Below are 14,711 nucleotides of genomic sequence, written 5' to 3'. Positions count from 1 at the left end.
GCCTTCAGTGCAGAGGGATGTCTCCAGGCTTGCACTTCATGGCTCTCTCCCTTTGGGCGATATAGCAATTCAGGCAAACAACATGTCAGTAGTGTGGTACATCAACAAACAGGGTGGAATCGAATCTTACCCCTTATGTCAGGAGGCCCTTCGAGTATGGCAATGGGCAATCTCCTCTCAGCATTTTCTAGTTGCAGCGCACATTCCGGGGAAGTCTAACGTGATAGCAGACAAGCTCAGCAGGGCAATTCTTATGCCCCACGAGTGGTCTCTGAAACAAGATGCGGCGGGTATGATCTTCCGCAGATGGGGCCAGCCATGCTGCGATCTTTTTGCCTCTCACCTAAACAACAAATGCAGCAGCTACTTTGCCCTAGTTCTCCCACCAGGACAGTCACCCAGAGATACACTGGTCCACGATTGGTACCCCGGGATTCTTTACGCTTTTCCCCCCTTTTACCTTTAATTCCAAAAGTTCTTCAGAAAGCAAAGTTGTTGAATTGCAAGCTGATCCTCATTGCCCCATACTGGCCTCATCAGATATGGTTCCCGTTCCTTTGGCATTACCTGAGAGAGGAGCCTTGGATTCTGGACCTGGCTCCAGACCTCCTGATAGTCGGGCTTTGTTCATCCTTCCATTCAAACTCTCAAGCTGATGGCTTGGTTTCTCCAGTTCCAATCCTAGCCAGGCTCCCTGATATCTCACCTATGGTTCAACATATTTTAGTCTCTTCCTATAAACCAACTACTAGGAAACTTTACACTAGTAAATGGAAGAGGTTCTCTTTCTGAGCCGAGCAAAAAGACATTGATCCCTTTACAGCTCTCATTACAAAAATGTGGGACTTCCTGGCAGAAACCTTTGAGAAAGGAACAGTGGCTGCTACAATTTGTGTTCAACTGGCTGCTAGTTCTAATTTTCATGTGGGCCTTCTAGGTTCTAACATCATGTCCCATAAGTTATGTAAGGTTTTGAAAGGTGCTACACTATTAAGGCCTCCTTTCTGAGAACCTCTCCATCCTTGGGATTTAAACTTAGTACTAACTGCTCTGATCTTTCCTCCCTTTGAACCAACTGCTTTTTGTCCTCAAGTTCTTATCATGCAAGTCCCTTTTTCTGGTTGCTGTTACATCAGCTAGGTGGGTTTCCAAGTTACATGCACTTTCAATCCGCCCGCCTTATATGATCTTTCACAAGAATAGAGCATCTCTTAGAACTAATCCTTCCTTTTTACCAAAAGTCTGCTCAGAGTATAATTTGAATCAATCAATTGAACTTCCTGTTTTCTTTCCAAAGTATGGCAACAAGGCAGAGTACAAATTACATCAACTGGATGTCCACAGGCATTCAAGTTTTTATCTTCAAAGGACCAGGGACATCAGGAAATTAGATCAGCTGTTTGTATCCTTCTCTCAGCAAGCAAGGCTCACCAGCTTCCAAAGTGACTCTTTCAAAATGGCTGTCCAATACTATTACTTATGCTTTTGAGTCTCTGAATGTGTCAGTCCCGGGAAAAGTGAGGGGATATTCCACTAGGTCCTTGGCTACCTCCATAGCCTTTCAAGCTAAGCTTTCTTTAGATGTTATTTGTGTGGCAGCAACATGGAATTGAAGTTGAAGTCTTCTAAAGCTAAGTACCCCTTTGGGTATCCTTTTTTCTTGCATAACCGATGTCAGAAAAAGTTAATTGTCTGGCCTGTGGAAAGCAAATACCACACCGAGACTTTAATTCTTAACTGCATCACTTGTTTAGGGCCGGACCACGATGTCCCCCATTGTCGCTTTTGTGCTTTATTTAATGCCAGAACTATCCATCGAGCTGTTATTGTAGATAGATATTTTTGCTTACAGTCCTTGAATTCTGATATGGCTTTGGTAAGCCATCCGACAGCAGATCTTCTGAAAAACGTAAAGATATAACAGAGACAGACCGCACAGGTCCAAACCTACCGACGACGCTTCCATTAAGCTAGTAGTCAGTTCTTCTGTCCTCAGTCAGGTACTTTTGCAGCCCCTGATGCCCACTTCTTTGGATTCGCAGGCTGCTACTAAGACCCTTTCAGAGTCTGGCATGCTGCAAAACTCTTCAACTAAGGATCTTGTGGTCTTCTCTACCTTGGATGGGTCCAGAGCCGCTGTGCAGGCACCGGTTTCCGAGGAAGTCCTTCGCACTACCAATTCTCGACACAAACAGAAATCTTTCATGACTGCCGTTCTTTCAGAAACGACAGAGTTTCTTAGGCCCACGGTACGATCCACAACCAAGAAACAAACTACCCAATCTCAGGCACCTGCTTCCTTGCCTCAGTCTCAAATGCTAAATGGTGGAAGACCTTATGCTGATCAGGGGAAGCCAACCTACCCCCTCCAAAAGGAAATGAGATCTGTCCCCTGTAGTTTTGTCTGAACAAGAGTCAGATGACTCTGATGCATCTAAATATGAAGACATGCAACCGCTCTCTACTTATGAGGATTCTGATGCAGAGGACTCCATCCCTTCAGCCTCTCTCCCAGAGGATTTTTCCTTTGGGTAAACCCTTCATACCTTAAGGGAGGATTTCCAATGGGAGAGTCAAGACTACACTCAGTCTAAAAAGAGACTCTGAATTCTTAGATCTTCCACAGCACAGACCTTGGCCATCCCCCCAGTCCTGGATGTTGTGGAGGATGTTTTCCTGGAATCCATGCTGGACTCCTGACACCCTCCCTCCTGCACCCAGAAAACCAGACAGTAAGAGTCCTTCACTCTCACAAATTTATTTTTAAAAATCCTACTGCTGACCCTGAGGTAATTTCTCAAGGACCTAAAGGGATTAAAGCAACCTCTGCTAAGAATCCCACCCCCTCAGATAGGGATTCCTGAGCACTAGGCAGATGGGGAAAAAAAGTATACACCTCAGCTACTCTTGCTATCGGAACACTAAATTGTCAGTTCCATATGCTAAAATTTCAGCAACATACCCTGGAACTCAAACAAAAAATGTCTTCCTTTCCTGCTTGTGCAAAATCTAGAGAGTTACAAGAGTTGATGCATTCTGCAAGTCAAGTAACTAAACACACCTTGCACTGTGGTTTTCACACCCTAGAAGCTTCTTGCAGGGCAGCAGTCACTGGATCTGTCATTAGAAGGCACGCATGGCTTAAGGAACAGCTCCTGCCAGACCATGTAAAATCTGAATAGTTGGATGCCCCCTTGCACAAAGACAACTTATTTGGCACTAAGGCAGAAGAGGTCTTAAAAAAGATGGAAGAAAAAGCAAGATCTATGCAGACACTTAAGGATTTCTTACAGGTCCAGCTACCCATGTTCAGCAGGCATTGTCCCACCAAGCACTGGTCCTTTCCTGCTCCCACTAAGCCAGTCCAGCCCATGCCCCGGGGATCCAGACTCTCCAGCCAGCATCCACAGGGAATGCAGAGATCTAAGCAGTAGACTACCTCCACTTCAAAACCAGAGAGTTCTAAGCCACCCCCTTATGGTAAGAACTCACAATGATGCACCTCCTCCACCCTCTCCCTCTGCCCACCTTCACTTACCCCTAGGAGGTAAACTCTCCTTTCACGCAAACACTTGGGCCACCATTACCAACTACCACTGGGTTCTCAACATAATCTCTCAGGGATACAAAGTTTCTTTCCCCACCTTTCCAACCCGAGAAGGGTTCCCAGATCTACCTCCAAACCAGTGGGCAGAGGTTCAAAAGCAGATCCTTTCCCTGCTTTCTATGAGGGCAGTAGAGCATGTTCCTGCAGAACAGAGAGGCCAAGGTTTCTTCTCCAGAATTTTTCTGGTGCCCAGAAAAGAGAGCACCTGTTGCCCCATCCTCGATCTATCCATTCTAAACACCTTCCTGGTGATCCCAAAATTCAAAATGCTCACCCTCCAGCAGCTGCTACCCGTGCTCTCCAAGGACACTTGGCTAGCCATTCTAGATCTAAAAGAGGCCTACCTCCGCATTCCTATCAGGGAATCATGCAGAAAATATCTCTGTTTCAGGGCAGGATCTCAATACTTTCAGTTTTCTGCTCTTCCCTTTGGCTTATCTGCTGCTCCCAGAGTTTTCACAAAATGTCTGGCTCCGGCCATTGCTTTTTGCAGACAAAGGAATGTCCAGATTTACCCATACTTGGATGACTGCCTTATTCAGGCAGACAGCCAGGAAAAGCTGCTGCAGCACCTGGCCTTTGTAAAGACCCTACTGACCTCCCTAGGGCACACAATCAACAAAAAGAAATCCAAACAGGTTCCCACCCAAAGGATTATCTTCCTGGGAGCAAGCTTGGACACAGCATCCCAGATAACGTTCCTTACACCAGAAAAACACATTTTTCTGACAGCCTACTTCTCTCTACTAGCCACCAGACTCCAGTTATCTGCAAGGAAGATCCTGCAGGCTCTGGGATTCATGGCATCTTGCATACTACTCATTTCATATGTCAGTCTGCATATGTGGAAACTTCAATGGTACTTTAAAAACCTTTGGTGTTAACACACTCAAGACCTGGAGACTCTTATACCAATAATTCCTTGCCTCAGAAAAAATTTTCTTTGGTGGGCAACAGCATGCTCCCACAACAAGGGGACTACCTTTCTTACCCCCGCCACCTAGACCATCACCACAGATGTATCAGACTATGCTTGGGGTGCACACCTGGATGGCAGGTGCATACAGGGCCAATGGAGCCCACAGCAAATACCTCTGCACATCAACCAAAAAGAGATGATGGCTGTCCAGCACTCCTTGATAGCTTTCAAACCCCTTCTCTCCCCAGGGGCTCTCCTGGTCAAAACAGACAACACCACTGTGATGTGGTGTATCAACAAGCAGGGAGGGACTCACTCCTACCCTCTATGCAGGTTGGCCATGACCCTTTGGCACACTGCCTTTGCCATGCAACTGCACCTGTTAGCACAATTCCTGTCAGGTTCTCTCAACTCTCTGGCAGACCAATTAAGCAGAAATCTTCTGGACCCACATGAGTGGCAGCTCAACAGAATCTTCACCCCAGTAACTCAGAAATGGGGCACCCTGAAGGTCAACCTCTTTGCCTCCCACACCAACCATCAGCTCAGCAAATTCTGCACCAGGGAGCATCACTGTATGGCCTGGAAAGTGAATGCTCTGTCCTTCCCCTGGGTCAGTCTATCTGTCTATGCCTTTCCTCCACTACCTCTCATTCCCCAGGGTACTGCTCAAAATAAAGGAGGAAAAACCAAGGACAATTCTTATAGCTCCAGACTGGCCTTGCCAGCACTGGTACCCCCTTGCTGTGCAGCCTGTCCCCACTGCCACCATGGCATCTTCCTCAGATTCCAAACTTCCTGATCCGTAGGGAAGGGGAATTCATGTATCCCAATTGCAGACAGTTTGGCAGCTTGACTTATTTCCTAACCCTGGATCAATCTTCCAACCTTAGCAAACAGGTTCTAGATGTTATACAAGAGGCCAGATGCCTTAGCACTAGAAAGTCTTGTGCTGACAAATGGAAAAGGTTTTGCAGCTGGATTCAGGCTAAGGGAGCCAATATGCCACAACCTTCTCTCCCTCTCATCCTAGATTATTTAGCTGACCTACTACACAGTGGCCTCTCTTTCTCCTGTATAAAAAATCATGCCTCTGCTATCTCTGCTCATTTCCCCACTGAGTAGCCCCTTTTCTCACACCCTCTGATCAACTTGAGGCCACCCAGAAGAGCACTAACCCCAGCTTGGGACTTTAACTTTATGTTGGAAAAGCTCACTCTGCCCCCTTTCGAACCAGCTTCTTCTGCAGAGCTAAAATTTCTCTCCTGGAAGACATATTTTCTTCTGGCCATCACTTCAGCCAGAAGAGTTTCTGAGCTGCAAGCACCCATGGCTGTGGAACCCTTCATCATCTTCCATGCCTATAGGGTATCCCTCAGAACTAGCCCATCCTTCATGCCCAAGGTTGTGTCCAGTGTGGCTCTTAACCAGTCCATTCATTTGCCCACTTTTTTTTCCCTAATCCCCAGAACAAGGGTGAAAGGATCCTGCACTCTCTAGATGTGCACAGACAGCTCAGATTATATCTAGACAGACTAAATCCTTCAGAAAGTCTGATCAATTGCTGGTTAGTTTTGTTACAGGGGCAGAAGGCAAAGCCATCACCAAATGGATAGCACACTGCATCCATTTCGGCTACAAACAATATGGAAAGCCTCCCTCCTAGGGGGTCATGACTCACTCCACCAGAGCAGCCTCCACCTCTGCTGCTTTCCTCAGAGGAGTCCCCACTAGGGACATCCTGGAGGCTGCCACCTGGACATCCGTTCACACTTTTACCAAACATTACCACCTGCCTCTATTCTCCAAATACAGGGCAGGGTTTGTCTCTGCAGTCTTGCAGGGCATCCTAGCCAGCCCCTAGTTTCCTTGACTGCCTCCACCCATTTCCTCAGCTTTGGGAATCTACTCAAATGTGATGACTGCAGCAGTGAAACACTAAGAACATAGTACAGTTGTGTACACTTACCATAAATGTAGATGTTCGAGTGTATTCACTGTTGCAGTCCTGGTTTCCCTCCCTCCATCCCCCTTTCTTCTCTTTCCTTATAAGGGACATATTGTTTTTTACTTTCTACTGGTGGGGTTCTACCAGAACCTGGCTCCTACTTGGGGGCTCCTGACAGGTTAGGGCAAGAAAAACTGATGTAATGGTGTCGGCTGCTTTACTTTATACTACTGATGACCTGACGTCAGTCCTGAAGCGACAGCAACCGATGCGGAAATAGTAAGCCTCTGGTATTCTGGCCGACCGAGGGCTACCCTGGCAGGGATAACCCAAATGTGATGACTGCAACAGTGAATACACTAACATCTGCATTTATGTTAAGTGTACACAACTGTACTTTCTTTTTCCAGGCACCCCAACTACAGTATATATATGTGCATATGTTCACACACTAAATCTGAGATTGCAGAACAGTAAGGGAAAAGAAGAAACTGCATCTCCACATTGTGCAAAACTGAAATAAACACATTGCAATTTGACTAACTTCCCTGCTGACCATAGGAGGTAGTACAGAGCAACACCAGAATGTTACTGTGTGTACATCACCTTAATGATAAATGGGGATTTGAGACAAGGCAATTCATTTCCAAATGCTTATAATTAAGCATTGGCTTTATCAAGACCCCTTTTAAAAAGATGTAAACCTCTCATTCATGATCATGATTTATACAATAGCTGGCTTCAATTATTCAAGTAAGGAAGTTATTAGTCTCATTTGTGCCAGAGTTCAACCAGCAATGAGTAGGTCACAGAGATGAGTCTTTATGAACAGCAGGATTGGAAGGTCCCAAAAAAAACAAAACCAAGACAAAACAGCCAGTAGAAAGATAGTAATCACCAATAAGTACTTCTTGACAAAAGCGTCTCAAATCTCTAGCACTTTGGCAACAAGTGCCTTCTGCAGGTAAATCAGTAAGAAAAAACAGTGCCATTTTATACATACATTAACTATTAAACAATCAAATAATTTCTTAAAACATTAAGTACTAGATCTATCATAAAAAACACAATTATATCAAAAGTTTCCATGAGCATTCAATATTAAGCCCAAAGGGGCTCAAAGTATTATATTTTAAAATATAAATGCTTTCTTTATATAACGAATAATGTTTGTTATTAAACTCAGATGTTCATCGTGTTTCACTGTTGCAGTCATGACTGTAGGGTTCTTCCCTCATAACTGTAGGGTTCTCCCCTGCCGGCAGGCAGTTCTTGGTTGGCCAGAATCCCAAAGTCTGGGTCCGGCGTCGGCTGTTCAGCCATGCTCCCTGACGTCAGAGCGCCAGGAGTACAAAGCTGACAGCCGACGCCATGTTCTGCAGTCTTTCTTGCCGTGCGGTGATAGCAGTTCGCAAGTGCCGGTCGGCTGACTCCTGACAATTTTTTCTAATCAAACTTCAGTCCGAAGATTTTCTTCTCCTACTCAAAGCTAAGTACCCCGTTGGGGAAACTTTTTTCTTGCTCCAGTCCGATGTCAGAAAAAGTTAATAATTGTATTTCATGTGGGAAGCAAATACCTCATAAGGATTTTCATTCTTACTGTATTCCTTGCTTAGGCCCTGACCACGACGTAGCTAGTTGTCGGTTTTGTGCTAGATTCAATCAACGTGCTATTAAACGAAGGTACGATTTTGCTTTTCATTACTTCGGTAGGCCGTTTTAATTACAAAATGTCGTCGGATACGTTTCCGGCTACCGGAGTTTACAAACAATGCAAGGACAAAGACAGGCCTCCGAGGTCCAAATCAGACGATATCACACAAGCGGAGCCAGCTTCAGGTTCGGCCGTCGTCAGTGAGGCGCTTTTGCAGCCCCTGTCGTCGGCCATTTCAGAACCGATAGCCGAAACGGACTCCCACGAGGAGCCAACTAGGCCTTTGAATATTTCAGTTGGACCTTCGGACAATGCTCCTTCGGATGGGTCTGGAGCCGCTGTGCAGGTACCGGCTTCCGAAGGGGTTTTCAGGCCTACTCAGCTTCTTATAAAGGCAAAGACAAAGGCAAAGACTCCTTCCAAATCAAAGACTGCAACCCAGGCCTCTTCTGATCCGGCTCCCAAGTCTCAGAAACAGTTACTTAAAATGGTGGAGGACTTGCTTACTATGATTAGGGGTTCACATCCCCCTCCAGACAAAAGGCCAAGGCAGGAAGTTTATTATGACTCCTCTGATCAGGCTTCTGTTTCTTCGGTTTCTTCTGACCAGGAATATTCTTTCCCTCCTTATGAGGATTCTGATGCTGAGGAATCCATTCCTTCAGCTTCTCCCCCTGAGGATTTCTCTTTTGGGGAAACTTTGCATGAAATGAGGGAACATTTCCACTGGGAAGGACAGGAGTACTCAGAATCTAAGAAAAGACTAAGGGATTTTCTTCTTCCGCAACATAGGCCCCTGGCTATTCCTCCTATTTTGGATATTGTGGATGATGCTTTTTCGGAGGCTAACTTAACTCCTGACTCTCTTCCTCCAGCTCCTGTTAAGCCAGACAGATACTATAGGGTTCCTGATTCCCACCAGTTTTTATTCAAGAACCCAACTGCTGACCCTGAAACCATTTCTCAGGGTCCTAAGGGCGTTAAGGCCGCTTCTGCTAAAAACCCCATTCCCACTGAGAAGGATTCCAGATCTTTAGAAAGATGGGGCAAAAAAGTGTACACTTCTGCTACTTTATCTATTAGGGCTTTAAACTGTCAGTTTCATATGCTGAAATACCAACAATTTCTCCTGTCTGTTTTAAAGCAAAAGCTAACTTCCATTTCTGCCTGTGCAGATAAGGAACTACATGACTTATTGCATGCCACTGAACAAGTTGGGAAGCATGGTTTACACTGTGGATTTGATGCCTTGGAGGCTTCTTGTAGGGCTGCTGCCTCTGGTACAGTAATTAGAAGGCATGCATGGTTAAAGGAACAAAATTTGCCAGTTCAGGTAAAGGCTAAATTATTGGATGCTCCTGTTCAGCATAATGTTCTATTTGGATCTAAAGCTGAAGACGTGATTAAAAAGATGGAGGACAAGGCAAAGTCCATGCAAACAGTTAAAGATTTCTTACAAGTACAGCCACCCAGATTTAGCAGGAATTGGCCTACAAAAAATTGGTTCTTTCCCAATTCAGACAGGCCTCAGAGGGGTAGATATAGACGCCCCCGAGGTAGGCCTCAAACGCAAGCCTCTTATAGACCAAGACAGTGGGCTGCTTCCACCCCTAGGGGAGGAGAAGACAGGTCGCAAGCTCATAGAAAACAGACTCAATGACTCCCTCTGTTGGGCTGCAGGAACTTCTTGCCTGGAAGCCCCTCTCTGAGGAAAACTTTCTCTTTTTCATCTAAATTGGACTCATATAACCCAAGACAAGTGGGTTCTGGATGTGGTTTCAAGAGGTTACAAATTCCATTTCCATACCCCACCAAGGCCAAGCGGATGGCCAGATCTTCCAAAACATCAAATGTCAGAGGCATTAAACCAGGTGGAAGCTCTCTTGGCTATGAAAGCCATAGAACTAGTTCCACTTTCAAAGATGGGACAAGGTTTTTACTCGAGGCTCTTTCTAGTCCCCAGGAAGCAAAATTCATGGAGACCCATTCTGGATCTGTCAGTCTTGAACACTTTTCTAGAGATACCAAAATTCAAGATGCTTACTCTACAGCAGCTACTGCCAATGCTGACCAAAAATGCATGGATGGTAACTTTGGATTTAAAAGAAGCATATTTACACATTCCCATCAGCCAGGAATGCAGAAAATACCTCAGGTTCAAGGCAGGATCGAGGCACTTCCAATTCTCTGCGCTGCCCTTTGGATTGTCTACTGCACCCAGGGTCTTTACCAAGTGCCTGGCTCCAGTAGTAGCTTATTGCAGACTCAAGGGAATTCAAATTTACCCTTATCTGGATGACTGTCTTATTCAGGCAGACAGCAAGGATGTCTTACTTCAGCATCTACAGTTTGTTCAGAATCTTCTCAAGTTCCTGGGATTCACTGTAAACATAAAGTCAAATTTGACACCCTCACAACAGATAATTTTTCTGGGCGCTTCTCTAAACACAACCCAGATGGCATTTCTGACATACGAAAAACAGTTACAGCTGGCTTCAACTTTCAAAACCTTGGCAACTACAACTCCGCTATCTGCAAGGAAATTCCTGCAGGCTCTGGGTTACATGGCCTCCTGCATCCTTCTCATACCATATGCAAGACTACATATGAGGAAAATACAGTGGTACCTAAAAAGTGTATGGTCTCAGCATTGTCACAGTCTAGACATACTGATCTCAGTCCTGCCTTGTCTTCAAAAGGAATTCCTTTGGTGGTCCAAGGCATGTACTCTAAACAAAGGAAAACCCTTCTGTCTGCCTCCTGCCACTCAGATTCTAACCACGGACGCCTCAGATTATGCATGGGAAGCCCATTTTTGGGGCAACTGTCTGCAGGGCCTTTGGACAAAGGATCAGAAGCACCTGCATATCAATTTAAAGGAAATGTTAGCCGTTCAGAAAGCTCTATTGGCCTTCAGGAATCTTCTACAACCAGGACAACTACTGATACGGACAGACACCACAGTTATGTGGTACATAAACAAGCAAGGGGGATCTCATTCCTACCCCCTTTGCAGACTAGCCATGGATCTTTGGAACACAGCTCTAGCTTACAATCTGGACCTTCAAGCACAGTTTCTACCAGGGAAGCAAAACTTCCTAGCAGACAGTCTGAGCAGAAACCTTTCAGATCCACATGAATGGATGTTGGACTCTGAAATATTCAAGATAATTACAGCAGTCTGGGGTTGTCCTCACATAGACCTCTTTGCATCCCACCTCAATCATCAACTACAAATTTTTTGCACCAGGACTTTCCACGATCAAGCTTGGAAAGTGGATGCTCTATCACTCAGTTGGAGAAACCTCTCGGGATATGCCTTTCCGCCTCTTCCTCTTCTTCCACGGGTATTACTAAAGATCAAGCAGGACAAGCCCAAGATGATAATCTTGCTGGCCCCAAATTGGCCTTGACAGTTTTGGTACCCAACACTGAGAAACCTTTGTCTAGAGCCACCCTGGGTTTTACCACAGATTCCGAACCTTCTGTCCCAACACCAGGGTCAGATTCTACACTCCCATGTCAAAACTCTCAGCCTGGCGGCCTGGTTAATCCAGGATCTTTGATTCATTCTCTCCTACCCAAGCAGGTTATGGATGTCATTTTAGAAGCCAGACGTCCTAGCACTAGAAAATCTTATGCAGGAAAATGGAAAAGATTTTGTTCCTGGATGCAGGTTCAGGATTCTGATCCTCTTATTACTAACATTCCTTAGATTTTACTTTACCTGTCAGACCTCTTACATAAGGGTCTCTCTTTCTCTTCCATAAAGATACACGCCTCTGCTATTTCTGCTCATTATAATACAGACCCTCCTATCTTTTCCCACCAGCTCATGAGACAATTTCTCAGAGGAGCTAAGAACTTAAGGCCCCCTAGATCTCCTCCCATTCCTGCTTGGGATCTCAACTATGTTTTGGAAAAGCTCACCTTACCTCCTTTTGAGCCTGCAGCCTCATCTGACATCAAGTTTTTATCTTGGAAGACAACCATCCTGTTAGCTCTGACCTCTGCCAGGAGGGTTTCAGAGTTGCAAGCTCTTATGGCTGTGGAACCTTATATTATTTTTCATCAAGACAGGGTGTCTTTAAGGACTAATCTTACTTTCATGCCTAAGGTGGTTTCCAAAGTGGCTTTAAATCAAACTATTCACTTGCCAACTTTTTTCCCCACTCCTCAAAATAAAGGGGAAAGGATCTTACATTCCTTGGATGTACACAGACAACTACGTTTTTACCTGGACAGAACCAAGGACATCAGGAAATCAGAGCAATTGTTTGTTTCTTATGCTTCAAGTTCCCAAGGTAAAGCCATTTCAAAACAGACCATTTCTAAATGGATTGCTCATGGAATCAGATTTTGCTACTCACACCATGGGAAGCAAATCCCAGGGAGTATAAGGACTCACTCTACTCGAGCTGCTGCCACTTCAGCTGCTTTCCTCAGGGGAGTTCCTACCAAAGACATTTTGGAAGCTGCAACTTGGAGTTCAGTGCATACTTTTTCCAAGCACTACAATCTACCTCTCTACTCTAAGTCTAGGGCAGGCTTTGCTTCTGCAGTCTTGCAGGGCCTTATAGCCGCCCCCTCTACTTTATGACCACCTCCCTTTCTTTCTGCTTTGGGATTCTACCCTACAGTCATGACTGATACAGTGAAACACGATGAACATAGTACAGTTGTGTACACTTACCATAAATGTAGATGTTAGAGTGTCTTCACTGTTGCAGTCTGGGTTTCCCTCCCTCCTGTCCCCTCTTATTTTTTCTTTTGTGTGGTTCCTTTTTTCACCCTTCTTCTGAGGTGTATTTGCAAAGGGTATGGGACCTTACTCATTTTGGAACTTCTGACATCTGGGGCAAGAAAAACTGGAGAACATGGCATCGGCTGTCAGCTTTGTACTCCTGGCGCTCTGACGTCAGGGAGCATGGCTGAACAGCTGACGCCGGACCCAGACTTTGGGATTCTGGCCAACCAAGGACTGCCTGCCGGCAGGGGAGAACCCTACAGTCATGACTGCAACAGTGAAGACACTCGAACATCTACATTTATGGTAAGTGTACACAACTGTACTTTCTTATTGATTACTATCTTTCTACTGGCTGTTTTGTCATATTTTTGTTTTGTGAAAGTCTTTATGACTTTTCATTACAGTCAATGCAATTAAACTGAATGCAGCAGAAATCTTGTAAACCCACAGAAAAACAATGCAGTGCCCAATTAGTGAATCCATAAGGAAGGCCTGCTTTTTCTTTGCAAGCTTATCAACAAAAAGAAAACTGCAATAGCCTCTGTGATCTTTAGGAAAAAAAAAAGCAAAAAAAAAAACAAGCTGCAAAGACGGGCTAGGCAGCAGAACTTGCCTTCTACCCAAAAAAGTGCTGTCAGATAATTAAGTCTAGTAAAAACTGGCTGAACACAAAATGTGCATTTTTACATGAGCTTTACGTCATAATATAGATCTAGGCTAAGTTTATTATAAGAAAATACAAATCCAGTGCTATCTTTATTCAACCTTCACCCCTCTCATTGCAGTGATGTTAATGCATGGTCCCAATATAACAGTTGAGGATTGCATACAGACTGGAGCAAGAGAATCCAAAGTACTAGACATGGTCATGTTAAGCTGGTGTAGGTAATCTTCATTGACTTAGATTGTTCAAAGAGTGAGACATGGTCACCAAATTAATGACTCACAAATCAGAACAGTGAACTATTTCAGACGTGAAGAAGATAAGAGTAGGCTAAGCTTAAAATGTGCCAAATAATGGTGACTCCAAGGCAGTGTTTCTGTCAACAGCTCCCTGGTTTTGAGACCACATCAGAAAGTAAAGTCCAATCAGTGGCCTAATTTATGGATGTCAGTGCAAACCAAATGAGTGAAGCTAAAGCTCTCTAAAAGACCGAGCTGCTTGGTGAATTCACTGGTCTAAGAAACATACACTGTTACCCAAGACCTAGCATTTATAGGGCTTATGCAGTAATTCAAGGAGTAACTCAATTCTTTAATCTTGTGGACAGTACAGCAGAAGGAATTTCCATATCATTTCTGTTTGAAGGACATACAGTTGTTATTCTCCAGCTTCACCTTGGGTTGACTACAAGTTAGTGAGAAAAAAAGATGGATACTCCCCTCCCCTACCCAGCCGTAGAGCTGTGAATATTGCAAAAACATTGTAGAATGGCTGCTTCAAGATGTTGGCCAAAGTTTTCATCCAGCCAGATCTCTATAATGAACTCTGGTTATATTGTGCAGTAGGTCAGACATGTCTGGCATATTCTGAATCAACATAGTATAAAAACAACAACCCTAGAATAGGATCCACTGTAAGGTCCAGGCCTATGAGTCAAATATATTGTCTGTGTTACGAAACCCGATGAAATTTTCTTTATATATAAACACACAGTCACAGAAAAAAATTGAAGAGTTGAATGATCACTAAACACTTTGGTACCACGCAGTGTGTTCTGTAATGTGAGAGTACTATAGCATAAATGATTAATATGTTAAAAATATCTGAAAAGTAAACATTAAATATTTTGGCATAGTATAATAGACTGTTCTACAGGTGAGAGCATTACA

Source organism: Protopterus annectens, chromosome 4.part0, assembly GCF_019279795.1.
Source record: "Protopterus annectens isolate FY-2018-M chromosome 4.part0, PAN1.0, whole genome shotgun sequence".
NCBI classification, from domain to species: domain Eukaryota; kingdom Metazoa; phylum Chordata; order Ceratodontiformes; family Protopteridae; genus Protopterus; species Protopterus annectens.
This window is presented reverse-complemented; position numbering follows the sequence as displayed.